The sequence below is a fragment of the Mesoplodon densirostris genome, chromosome 15 (assembly GCF_025265405.1).
Source record: "Mesoplodon densirostris isolate mMesDen1 chromosome 15, mMesDen1 primary haplotype, whole genome shotgun sequence".
Classification (NCBI taxonomy): Eukaryota; Metazoa; Chordata; class Mammalia; order Artiodactyla; family Ziphiidae; genus Mesoplodon; species Mesoplodon densirostris.
The window spans coordinates 61,370,325-61,383,792 of NC_082675.1; positions in this window are offsets into that span (position 1 = coordinate 61,370,325).

The following is a 13,468-nucleotide window of genomic DNA, read 5'->3' on the forward strand; positions in this document are numbered from 1 at the left end:
AAAACTCCAGGACCAATGGCTTCACAGGTGAATTATACCAAACATTTAGAGAAGAGTTACTACCTATCCTTCTCAAACTATTCCAAAAAGATGCAGAGAAAAGAATGCTTCCAAACTCATTCGAGAAGACCAGCATCACCCTGATACCAAAGCCAAACAAAGATATCACAAACACACACACACATGTTACAGACCAATATCATCAATGAACATAGATGCAAAAATCTTCAACAAAATAAATATTAGCAAATTAAATTCAGCAGCACATTATAAGAGTGGCCCCCAACATTTCTGGCACCAGGGACTGGTTTTGTGGAAGACGATTTTTCAACGGATGGGATTGGGATGGGGGGATGGTTCAGTCAGTAATGTGAGCTATGAGGAATGATGGAGAGTGGCAGACGAAGTTTCACTTTCTCGCACACCAATCACCTCCTGTTGTGCAGCCCGGTTCCTAACAGGCTGTGGACTGGTACCAGTTCACGGTCCAGGGTTTGGGGGACCCTTCATTATAAGGATCATATACAACAATCAGTTTGGATTTATCAGAGAGATGCAAGAATGGTTTAACATCAGCAAATCAATGTGATACACCACATTAGCAAACTGAAGAATAAAAATCATATGATATTTCAATAGATGCTGAAAAAGCTTTTGACAGAGTTCAACATCCATTCATGATAAAACTTTCAATAAAGTAGGTATAGAGGGAACACACCTCAACATAATAAAGGCTACATATGACAATCCCATAGCTAACATCATACTCAACTGTGAAAAGCTGAAGGAATTTCTTCTAAAATCAGGGAAAAAAACCAAATATGTACACCATTGCTACTTTTACTCAACGTAATATTGGAAGTCTTAGCCACAGCAATCAGAAAAGAAAAAGAAGAATGGCCATCATCAAAAAATCTAGAAACAATAAATGCTGGAGAGGGTGTGGAGAAAAGGGAACACTCTGGCACTGCTGGTGGGAATGTGAATTGGTACAGCCACTATGGAGAACAGTATGGAGGTTCCTTAAAAAACTAAAAATAGAACTACCATATGACCCAACAATCCCACTACTAGGCATATACCCTGAGAAAACCATAATTCAAAAAGAGTCATGTACCAAAATGTTCATTGCAGCTCTATTCACAATAGCCAGGAGTTGGAAACAACCTAAGTGTCCATCATCGGATGAATGGATAAAGAAGATGTGGCACATATATACAATGGAATATTACTCAGCCATAAAAAGAAACGAAATTGAGCTATTTGTAATGAGGTGGATAGACCTAGAGTCTGTCATACAGAGTGAAGTAAGTCAGAAAGAGAAAGACAAATACCGTATGCTAACACATATATATGGAATTTTTAAAAAAATGTCATGAAGAACCTAGGGGTAAATCAGGAATAAAGACACAGACCTACTTGAGGATATGGGGAGGGGGAAGGGTAAGCTGTGACAAAGCGAAAGAGAGGCATGGACATATATACACTACCAAACATAAGGTACTTAGCTAGTGGGAAGCAGCCACATAGCACAGGGAGATCAGCTCCGTGCTTTGTGACCGACTGGAGGGGTGGGAGGGATGGAGACGCAAGAGCGAAGCGATATGGGAACATATGTATATGTATAACTGATTCACTTTGTTATAAAGCAGAAACTAATACAGCATTGTGAAGCAATTATACTAAAATAAAGTTGTAAAAAAAAAGAAAGAAAAGAAAAAGGAATCCAAATTGGAAAGAAAGAAGTCAAACTGTCATTATTTGAAGATAACATGATACTATGTCTAGAAAATCTCAATGATTTCAGTAAAGTTGAAGGATACAAAATTAATATAAAGAAATCTGTTGCATTTCTCTACACTAACAATGAATATCAGAAAGAGAAAGTATGAAAAATCTCATTTGCAAAAACATAAAAATAATAGAATACCTAGGAATAAATCAAACTAAAGACGTAGAAGAACTGTATGCAGAAAAGGATGACACTGATGAAAGAAATTGAAGATGGCACAAATGGATGGAAAGATATATTGTGTTCATGGATTGGAAGAATTAATATTGCAAAAATGACCATACTAAACAAGGCCAGCTCCAGATTCAATGTAATCCCTATCAAAATACCAATGAAAATTTTCACAGAACTAAAAAAAATAATTCTAAAATTTGTATGGAAACACAAAAGACCCTGAATAGCCAACACAATCTTGAGAATCAAGAACAGAGCTGGATGTATCAAGCTCCCTGATTTTAAATTATACTACAAAGCTACTACAGCAAAGCAGTTGGGTACTGGCACAAAAATAGACACAAATCAATGGAACAGAATAGAGAGCCCCCAAATGAACCCACACTTACATAGACAATATATCTACAACACAGGAGGCAGGAATATACAATGGGGAAAAGACAACCTCTTCAAGGTGGTGTTAGGAAAAATGGATAACTATTGATACATGCAAAAAAATCAAACTGGACTACTCTCACACAACATGAAGAAAAATAAATTCAAATGGATTATTGACCTAATTGTAAGACCTGAAACCATAAAACTCCAAAAGAGAACATAGGCAGAACACTCTTTGACATAAATCATAGCAAATTTTTTAATCTGTCTCCTAAGGCAAAGGAAATAAAAGTAAAAACAAACAAATGAGACCCAATTAAATTTAAAAGCTTTTGCACAGCAAATGACCCCATTGATAAAATGAAAAGACAACTACTAAATAGGAGAAGATATTTGTAAATGATATGATTGGTAAGGGGTTTATATCAAAAAATATATAAACAGCTTACAAAACACAATATTAAAAAAAAACAAAGAACCCAATTAATAAATGGGCTGAAGACCTAAATAGACATTTTCCAAAGCAAATATGTAGATAGCCAACAAGAACATGGAAAAATATTCAACATTGCTTATCTTCAGAGAAATGCAAATCAAAACCACAATGAGGTATCACCTCACACCTGTCAGAATGGCTATCATCAAAAAGTTTATAAATAATAAATGTTGGTGAGGTTGAGGGGAATAGGGAATACGTGTACACTGTTGGTGGGAATGTAAATTGATGCAGAAAGTAGTATCGAAGTTTCTCAAAAAAATAAAAATAGAACAACTGTATGACCCAACAATTCCGCTCATCAGTGTATATCTAAAGAAAACAAAAACACTAATTCAAAAAGGTACATGCACCCCAATGTTCATAGCAGCATTATTTCCAATATCAAAGATATGGAAGCATCCTAAGTGCCCATCAACAGATGAATCAATAAAGAAAATATGATATATATAATTGAATATTACTCAGCCATAAAAAATGAAATTCTGCCATTTGCAACAACATGGATGCACCTAGGCAGTATTTATTGAGTGAAAATAGGCGGACAGAGAAAGACAAATACTCTATGTCAGCGGTCCCCAACCTTTTTGGCACCATGAACCGATTTCAAAGAAGACAATTTTTTCATGGACCAGGGGGTGGGGAGATGGTTTGGGGAATGACTCAAGCACATTACATTTATTGTGAACTTTATTTCTATTATTATTACATTGTGATATATAATGAAATAATTATACAACTCATCATAACACTGACAGGAGGCAGAGCTCAGATGGTAATGCGAGCAATGTGGAGAGGCTGCAAATACAGATGAAGCTTCACTTGCTCACCCACTGCTCACCTCCTGCTGTGTGGCCTGATCCCTAACAGACCATGGACCAGTACTAGTCCATGGCCTGGGAGTTGGGGACCCTTGCTCTATGTTATCACTTATATGTGGAATCTAAAAAATAAAATGAATGAATATAACAAAACAGAAACAGATTCACAGATATAGAGAACAAACTAGTGGTGACCACGTAAGCACCAAAGATATATTCTACAGCATAGGGATATATAGCCATTGTTTTGTAATACATTTAAATGGAATATAATCTATAAAAATATTGAATTGTTATGTTGTACACTTAAAACTAATATAATATTGTAAATCAGCTGTATCTCAATACGTACATATATACACACATACATACATAAAATGGTGGGACATTAAGAATCATAGCTATTATATATTGATCTTATTAGCTTACAGTTTTAAAACAAAAAATAGGGCCTCCCTGGTGGCGCAAGTGGTTGGGAGTCCGCCTGCCGATGCAGGGGATACGGGTTCGTGCCCCGGTCTGGGGGGATCCCATATGCCGCGGAGCGGCTGGGCCCGTGAGCCATGGCCGCTGAGCCTGCGCGTCCGGAGCCTGCGCGTCCGGAGCCTGTGCTCCGCAACGGGGGAGGCCACAACAGTGAGAGGCCCGCATACCGCAAAAAAAAAAAAAAAAAAAAAAAAAAAAAATATATATATATATATATATATGTATACATAATAAAATTTTAATAAATAATATATGAAGAATTAAGTTCAAAAAATAAAAGAACATAAAATGTAGAAAAGAACATGAGACAAAATTGACATAGAGAAAGTGTCTAATAAATGGATAGACTATGAAAAGGAAAGGAGATAAAGACTGGGGCATAATAAATGTGCAAAGAGTTATTGGTTGAGAAATTTTCAACACTCATTAAGATGCCATACAACAATTCAAGGAAACAGAAAGATATCCCATGCTCTTGGATTGGAAAAATTAATATCGTTAAGATGGCCATACTACCCAGAGCAATCTACAGATTTAATGTGATCCTTATCAAATTACCCATGATATTTTTCACAGAACTGGAATGAAATAATCCTAAAATTTATGTGGAGCCATAAAAAACCCAGAATTGCCAAAACAGTCCTGAGGAAAAACATCAAAGCCGGAGACATAACCTGCTCAGACTTCAGACAATACTGTAAAGCTACAATAATCAAAACAGCATGGTATGGGACTTTCCTGGTGGTCCAGTGGTTAAGATTTTGCCTTCCAATGCAAGGAGTGCAAGTTTGATCCCTGGTTGGAGAGCTAAGATCCAACATGCCTTGCAGCCAAAAAACCAAAACATAAAACAGAAGCAATATTGTAACAAATTCAATAAAAACTTTAAAAATTGTCCACATCAAAAAATCTTAAAAAAATAAAAAGCAACAAGGTATTGGCACAAAAAAAACCAGACATATGGATCAATGGAATAGAACAGAGAGCCCAGAAATAAACTCAACACACCTATGGCCAATTAATTCTTGACAAAGGAGGCAAGAATATACAATGTAGAAAAGACAGTGTTTTCAGCAAGTGGTTGGGAAAGTTGCGCAGCTGCATGTAAATCAATGAAGCTAGAATACTTCTCACACCAAACAAAAATAAACTCAAAATGGCTTAAAGACTTAATCATAAGACATGACACCATAAAACTATTCGAAGGGAACATAGGCAAAACATTCTCTGACATAAATTGTACCAATGTTTTCTTAGGTCAGTGTCATAAAGCAATAGAAATAAAAGCAAAAATTTTTTAAAAAGCAAAAAAATAAAAAGCAAAAAAAAAGGCCTAATTAAACTTAAAAGCTATTGCACAGTAAAGGAAACCTTAAAGAAAGCAAAAATGCAACACTCAGAATGGGAGAAAATATTTGTAAATGATGCAGGTGACAAGAGCTTAATTTCTAAAATATACAAACAGCTCATACAACTTAATAACAAAAAAACCCAAACCAATCAAACAATGAACATAAGGTCTAAATAGACATTTCTCCAAAGAAGACACACAGATGCCCAAAAAGTACATGAAAATATGCTCAACATCGCTAACTATTAGAAAAACACAAATCAAAAGTACAATGATGTATCACCACACACAATTCAAAATGTCCATCATTAAAATGTCTACAAATAATAAATGCTGGAGAGGGTGTGGAGAAAATGGAACCCTGCTACACTGTTGGTAGGAATTTAACTTGATGCAGCCACTATGGAAAACAGTATGGAGGTTCCTCAGAAAACTAAAAATACAGCTACCATAAGATTAAGGAATCCCACTCCTGGGCATATATCAGGAGAAAACTATAATTCAAAATGATACATGAACCCCAATGTTCATTGCATCACAACTTAGAGTAACCAAGACATGGAAGCAACCTAAAGGTTCATCAATGGATGAATGGATAAAGAAGATATGATATATATATGCAATGGAATACTACTAGCCATAAAAAAAGAATGAAATAATGCTATTTGCAGCAACATAGATGGACCTAGAGATTATCCTGCTAACTGAAGTAAGTCAGAAAGAGAAAAATACCATATGATATCACTTATTTGTAGAATCTAAAATATGAGACCAATTAAGTTATTTACAAAACAGAAACAGACTCACAGAGATAAGAAACAAACTTATAGTTACCAAAGAGGAAAGGGGAGGGGGAGGCATAAATTAGGAGCTTGGGATTAACAGATGTAAACTACTATATATAAACTAGACAAACCACAAAGTCTTACTGTATAGCACAGGGAACTATGTTTAATATCCTGTAATAAACCATAATGGAAAAGAAGATGAATATATATATGCATATATATATATGTATATATATATGCATATATATATGTATATATATGTTATATCTGAATCACTTTGCTGTACACCAGAAACAAACACAACATTGTAAATCAACTACACTTCAATAAAAAAATAAGATGCCATGCCACAAAGTCAAGATGCACTACAAACCCCAAGACGAATAAACATAAAAGAAATCACATTTGACCCATCATAGACAAGCTGCTGAAATGCAAAAACAAAAAGAGATTCTTGAAAGCATATGGCATAACTTAAAAGGAGCAATAATAAAACTTAACAGCCAACTATAAATCCCCCCAAAATAGAGGCAAAATAACAATTGAGTTACATTCTTCAAGTGCCAGAAAGAAATAACTGCCAAACTATAATTCCATATTAAATATGAAGGAGGACAGTATTTGTAAACAAACAAATATCTAAAAAAAGTACATCACCAAAAGTAAAGGAAATAGTAAAATGTATCCTTCAAGCAGGACACCAATCTTAAATATAAACTTAAATTTCCTGACCCCAGTGTCACTTTGTAATAATTCATTGATATGTACACTTGTGATACATAAACCCTACTATACCTGTATTATACATCATAAAATTTTAATAAAATTACTTCCTCAGGGCATGCCTCTGAGTTCTCTTTTTTGTTCCATTTGGTGATTTATGTGGTCTTCCATCAATAACAATATCACTATTTTCCATGCTAATACACTACAGTATTACGTGGGAGGGCATGTAATATCCCATTTTTATGCTTAATACTTCTTACCTCTTTACTTACCTCTTTCTGAGTTTTAGCTCTGCATATAAAATCTTGAATAAAGGTATTGAATTGCTCAAAATATCAAGTGGAATATTTATTGGTATTGAATAAAATAATTGAAGGAATATTTATACTTGTATGATTATTATTCCACCTAAGAGTATGGGCTGTCCGTCGTTTTCTTTTTCAGCTAAACATCTAAACATTTTAATAGAATTTTAGTGTTTTCTCCTGAAGTGTCAGATGACCTTGTATAAATTTTTTTAAATGTTACTACTTTGTGAATGGTTTTTAAGTTTCATTATATTTTCTATTGGCTACTGCTGTTAAAGAAAAATGCTATTGATATTTATGTCTCTTATTCAGTTTTTTGAATGCACACATGTAAATAATCATATCATCTACTAATACTGACAGAAGAAAAGAGAAAGTAAAATAAAATAAAATAATAATTCCTTTCCAATTTTCACACCACTTATTTCCCTGTCTTTTCCTATTATATTGGTTAGGCCCTCTTCAAAATGTGAAATCATAGAGTGACAGTAGACATCCTTTTATTTTTCAGGCTTCAATAACTTATAAATGTTCAACAAGGGGTATAATTTTTGATCTAGGGTTTTTTTTGCTAACTTGTATATTACTACAAGTTAATAAAGCATTCAATTTCAGAAACTATTAAAATAATACCAAAGAACATGAAGGTATAAGAACAAAATCAATAGCACAAGTTAATATAATGAAAAATGAACAAAAATAAATGTAATAAACAAAATCTGAAGTTGCTTATTTCAAAATGTTGGTAAACTGCAAAGCACTGGGAAGAATGTCCAAGAAAATTAAAATTTAAATGAGCAATACTTAATATGAAAAAAAGAACTTCATTATAAAAATCAAGGGAAGAAAATGTAACTATCTTTATTTTTATTAAAATAAATTTGTAATGACTTTAGATCTTTTTTATTAAAATATAAATTTACAGGGCTTCCCTGGTGGCACAGTGGTTGAGAGTCCACCTGCCGATGCAGGGGACGCAGGTTTGTGCCCCGGTCCAGGAAGATCCCACATGTCGTGGAGCGGCTGGTCACTGAGCCTGTGCATACAGAGCCCATGCTCCACAACAGGAGAGGCCACAACAGTGAGAGGCCCACATACCACAAAATATATATATATATATATATATATTTACAAAATTAACTCAAGAAGAAGTAAAAATCCTCAAAAAATCACTATCCATTGAATAATTGAATCCATAGTTTACATTTCTTTCTCTAAAGAGATATCAGGTAGGCTCAGAAAGTTTATATGTTCATACCAAACCTCTACAGAACAAATATTTCCTATTTCTTACAGATTTTCCAGATTAAAGAAAAAATGAAAAAGCTGCTACATTATTTTATAATCTTTGAATCAATTAGATATTCAAGCTAGAGAAAGAAAGTATTTTTAAAAAGTGGAAAATGTAAAGTATTTCATTTAGATATAAAGACGCAAAAATGTGAAATAAACTATGAGCAATTTGAGATCATCAAGTATAAGGGATGTATAATGACAAAGTAAGGTTTTTCCCAAGGGTATAAGAAAATATTAACTTAGAATATAGATGAATGTAATCCATCACTTTACTACATAAGAGAAAACCATGTGAGGCACTAAGTAGACTCAGAAAATGGCTTTAAAAATATTCAATATCTCGGAGACCTTCAAGATGGCAGAGGAGTAAGACATGGAGATCACCTTCCTCCCCACAAATATATCAGAAATACATCTACATGTGGAACAACTCTAACAGAACACCTACTGAACACTGGCAGAAGACCTTAGACTTCCCAAAAGACAAGAAGCTCCCCCATGTACCTGGGTAGAGCAAAAGAAAAAAGAAAAAACACAGACAAAAGAATAGGGATGGGACCTGCATCTCAGGGAGGGAGCTGTGAAGGAGGAAAAGTTTCCAGACACAAGGAAACCCCTTCACTGGCAGAGATAGGGTGTGGCAGTAGGAGGAAGATTTAGAGCCACAAAGGAGAGCACAGCAACAGAGGTGCAGAGGGCAAGACAGAGAGATTCCTGCAAACAGGATTGAAGCTGACCAGCACTCACCAGCCTGAGAGGCTTGTCTGCTGACCTGCTAGTGTGGGTGGGGGCTGGGAGCTGACGCTCTGGCTTCAGAGGTCAGAACCCAGGGAGAGGACTGGGGTTGGCTGCATGAAGGGGGTTAGTGTGCCACAGCTAGCCAGGAGAGAGTCTGGGAAAAAGTCTGGAACTATCTAAGAAGCAAGAGATCATTGTTTCAGATTGTGCAAGGGGAAGGGATTCAGAGCACTGCCTAAAAGGGCACGAGCCATGGTTAACAGTGTAGACACCAGAGACAAACAAGAAATGCTAAGGCTACTGCTACAGACACCAGGAAGCCTGTGTGCAAGCATAGGTCACTAACCAAACCCCCCCTCCCAGAACCTGTGCAGCCCACCTCTGCCAGGGTCCTGTGGCACAGTGACAACTCCCCACCCCCACTCAGGGAGAACATGAGGCATGCCTCAGGCTGGAGCAACATAACGATGGCCTGCCACCGGCAGGCTCACCCTGCATTCCGTACCCCTCCCTCCCCCTACCTGAGTGAGTCAGAGCCTGGGTGGGAACAGATGCCCTCAGGTGACATACACACAGAGGTGGGGCCAATCCAAAGATGAAAACCAGGAGCTGTGTGAACAAAGAAGACAAAGGGAAATTTCTCCCAGCAGCCTCAGAAGCAGCAGAATAAATCTCCACAATCAACTTGATGTACGCTGCATCTGTGGAATACCTGAATAGACAATGAATCATCCCAAAATTGAGGTGGTGGACATTGGGAACAACTGTAGACATGGGCTTTCCTGTATGTGACTGACTGGTTTCTGGTTTTATGTTTATTTGAGTTTAGTATTTAGAGTTTATTTTCATTGGTAGATTTGTTTATTGATTAGATTGCTCTCTTCCTTTTTTAAAAAAAAAATATATATATATCCTTTTTCTCTTATTGTGAGTGTGTATGTTTATGCTTCTCTGTGTGATTTGTCTGTATAGTTTTGCTTTTACCATTTGTCCTAGGGTTCTGTCTGTCGATTTTTGTTTGTTTGTTTTTAATATAGCTTTTAGCGCTTGTTATCATCAGTGGATGCATTTTTTGGTTTGATTGCTCTCTTTGTCTTTCTTTCTTTTTTCTTTTCTTATTACTTTTTAATTTTTTTATTTTTAATACCTTTTAAAATGTTTTATTTTAATAACTTTATTACTTTTTCTGTTCTTTCTTTCTTTCTTTGTCCTTTTTTTTTTTTTTTTTTTTTGAGCCGTGTGGCTGACAGGGCTTTGGTGCTCTGGCCATGGGTCAGGCCTGTGCCTCTGAGGTGGGAGAGCTGAGTTCAGGACATTGGTCCAACAAGGACCTCTCAGGTCCACATAATATCAAACAGAGAAAATTTTCCCAGAGATCTCCATCTCAATGCAAAGACCCAGCTCCACTCAACAACCAGCAAGCTACAGTGCTGGACACCCTATGCCACACAACTAGCAAGACAGGAACACAACCCCACCCATTAGCAGACAGACTGCCTAAAATCATAATAAGGTAACAGACACCCGAAAACACACCACTGGATGCGGTCCTGTGTACCAGAAAGACAAGATCCAGCCTCATCCACCAGAACACAGGCACTAGTCCCATCCACCAAGAAGCCTAAAAAACCCACAGAACCAACCTTAGCCACTGGGGGCACACACCAAAAACAACGGAAACTAAGAAAAGACCCCAAACACAGTAAGTTAAGCAAAATGAGAAGACAGAGAAACACACAGCAGATAAAACAGGAAGGTAAAAACACACCAGATCAGAAATGAAGAGAAAATAGGCAGTCTACCTGAAAAAGAATATCAGAATAATGATAGTAAAGATATCCAAAATCTTGGAAATAGAATGGAGAAAATAAAAGAAACGTTTAACAAGGACCCGGAAGAACTAAAGAGCAAACAAACAGTGATGAACAACACAATAAATGAAATTAAATATTCTCTAGAAGGGATCAATAGCAGAATAACTGAGGTAGAAGAACAGATAAGTGAACTGGAACATAAAATAGTGAAAACAACTACTGCAAAGCAGAATAAAGAAAAAAGAATGAAAAGAATGGAGGACAGTCTTAGAAACCTCTGGAACAACATTAAACACATAAACATTCGAATTATAGGGGTCCCAGAAGAGGAAGAGAAAAAGAAAGGGACTGAGAAAATATTTGAAGAGATTGTATTTGAAAACTTCCCTAATATGGGAAAAGAAATAATCAGGTCAAAGAAGAGCAGAGATTCCCATACAGGATAAATCCAAGGAGAAAAATGCCAAGACACATATTAATCAAACTATCAAAAATTAACTACAAAGAAAAATTATTAAAAGCAGTAAGGGAAAAACAACAAGTAACATACAAGGGAATCCCCATAAAGTTAACAGTTGATCTATCAGCAGAAAATCTGCAAGCCAGAAGTGAGTGGCAAGACATATTTAAAGTGATGAAAGGGAAAAACCCCTACAACCAAGATTGCTCTACCCAGCAAGGACCTCATTCAGGTTTAACAGAGAAATTAAAACCCTCACAGACAAGCAAAATTTAGAGAATTCAGCACCAACAAACCAGCTTTACAACAAATGCCAAAGGACCTTCTCTAGACAGGAAACACAAGAGAAAGAAAAAATCTACAATAACAAACACAAAATAATTAAGAAAATGGTAATAGGAACATATATATCGATAATTACCCTAAATATAAATGGACTAAATGCTCTCACTAAAAGACACAGACTGGCTGAATAGATACAAAAACAAGACCTGTATATATGCCATCTAAATGAGACCCACTTCAGACTTAGGGAAACACAGAGACTGAAAGTGAGGGGATGGAAGAAGATATTCCATGCAAATGGAAATCAAAAGAAAGATGGCGTAGCAATTCTCATATCAGACAAAATACTCATTAAAATAAAGACTATTACAAGAGACAAAGGACACTACATAATGACCAAGGGATCAATCAAGAAGATATAACAATTGTAAATATTTATGCATCCAACATAGGAGAACCTCAATATATAAGGCAAATGCTAACAGCCATTAAAGGGGAAATTGACAGTAACACGATCAGAGTAGGGGACTAACAGCCCACTTTAACCAATGGACAGATCATCTAAAATGAAAATAAATAAGGAAAAACAAGCTTTAAATGATATATTAAACAAGATGGACCTAATTGATATTTATAGGAAATTCCATCACAAAACAACAGAATACACTTTCTTCTCAAGTGTTCATGGAACATTCTCCATGATAAATCATATCTTGGATCACAAATCAGGCCTTGGTAAATTTAAGAAAATTGAAATTATATCAAATATCTTTTCTGACCACAATGCTATGAAACTAGATATCAATTACAGGAAAAAAATCTGTAAAGAATACAAACACATGGAGGCTTAACAATACACTACAGAATAACTAAGAGGTCACTGAAGAAATCAAAGAGGAAATCAAAAAATACCTAGAAAAAAATGAAAATGAAAACATGATGGCCCAAAAAACATGGTATGCAGCAAAAGCAGTTCTAAGAGGGATGTTTATAGCAGTACACTCCTACCTCAAGAAACAAAAACAACTCAAATAAACAACCTAATCTTACACATAAATGAATTAGAGAAAAAAGAAAAAAACAACCCCAAAGTTAGTAGAAGGAAAGAAATCATAAAGATCATATGAGAAATAAATGAAAAAGAAATGAAGGAAACAATAGCAAAAAGTCAATAAAACTAAAAGTTGTTTCTTTGAGAAGATAAACAAAATTAATAAAGCACTAGCCAGACATTAAGAAAAAAAGGGAGAACACTCAGATCAAGAGAAATAGAAATGAAAAAGGAGAAGTAACAACTGACACTGAAGAAATACAAAAGACCATGAGAGATTACTAAAAGCAATGATATGCCAAAAAATGGACAATCTGGAAGAAATGAACAGACTCTAAGAAAAGCACAACCTACCAAGGCTGAACAGGGAAGAAATAGAAAAAATAAACAGACCTATCACATGCCCTGAAATTGATGCTGTGTTTAAAATTTTTCCAACAAACAAAAACCCAGGACCAGATGGCTTCACAGGTGAATTCTGTCAGACATTTAGAGAAGAGCTAA